Raw genomic sequence first — 1,134 nt, forward strand, 5'->3', positions numbered from 1 at the left:
CCGGCTTGTAATGGAAGATAGACTAGTCCTACTAGGACTACACATGTAACCCACCCCTCCAACTTAAGGAGGGATAGGGCACCCCAAGAGGGATAAGTTTTCACGAGTTGGACAAGTTAGGGTTAGACAGACAAGTCTATAGCTCTCGAGATAGAGCACCCTTGTAATTGTAATCATCATCATCAATATCAGTAAAGCAGGATGTAGGCTTTTACCTCCACCGTGAGGGGCCGAACCTGGGTAAAAAACCTCGCGCCTCTCGTCCCACTCAACCCCTCTCAAACTAGCACATAGATGCGTCGACCTCACGACTAAGTCCTGACACTAAGGACATCTGTTGTGACAAATCCATGACACATACCAATCCGCTTGCACATCCATAAGGTTGAACAAAGAGCACCCAAAGACGAATGTCAGAGAAGATGAGGGGAAAGACCAATATTAAAGGATCAAAGAGGTCAACTAGAAGGGGTGAATAGGCGATTACATTTTTGTTGGATTTTTTTTGCAAACTTAGGAATGTGCGGATGAAGTAAGTTCTCCAAAGAGCAACAAGTTAGCTCTCAAGCACAAAGCACAAAAAAAATGGAGTGGGAAAGAAACAACCACACCATCTTCACACTACTAGGGAAATCCTTATACACAACATCTTAGCAGTAGTGCTGGACAAAACAGGGCGCTACTTCTACTTATTAGTAGCGATTTTAAATAAATCACGCTACTGCTACTACTTTAGCAGTAGCGCGTTCTGCCAAAGAACGCTGCTGCTATACTTGGACTGGGCGCAGTTGGCTAAACACACTTAGCAGTAGCGCGTATGCCCCACCAGCGCTACTGCTACGTCTCTTAACAGTAGCGTTTTTCTCTGAAACGCGCTACTACTTACTTACCTTACCCTAGAGCGCGCGGTGCAGTTCCCTCTCACTCACTCTCTCCCTCTCACTCGCTCTCGCCCGGCCGCGCCGAACCCGTCGTCCGCCGCCGCCGCGCTGCTCCTTGCCGAGGTACTTCCTCCTCCCTCCTCCTCCTCCGGCCGCCCTCCTCCCACCGCCCCTCCCTCCTTCTTCTCCGGCCGCCCCTCCCTCCCTCCCCCTCCGGCCGCCCCCCCACCCCCGCCCCATTCCTCCTCCTCCT

The sequence above is a fragment of the Triticum dicoccoides genome, chromosome 7B, assembly GCF_002162155.2.
Source record: "Triticum dicoccoides isolate Atlit2015 ecotype Zavitan chromosome 7B, WEW_v2.0, whole genome shotgun sequence".
NCBI lineage: Eukaryota > Viridiplantae > Streptophyta > Magnoliopsida > Poales > Poaceae > Triticum > Triticum dicoccoides.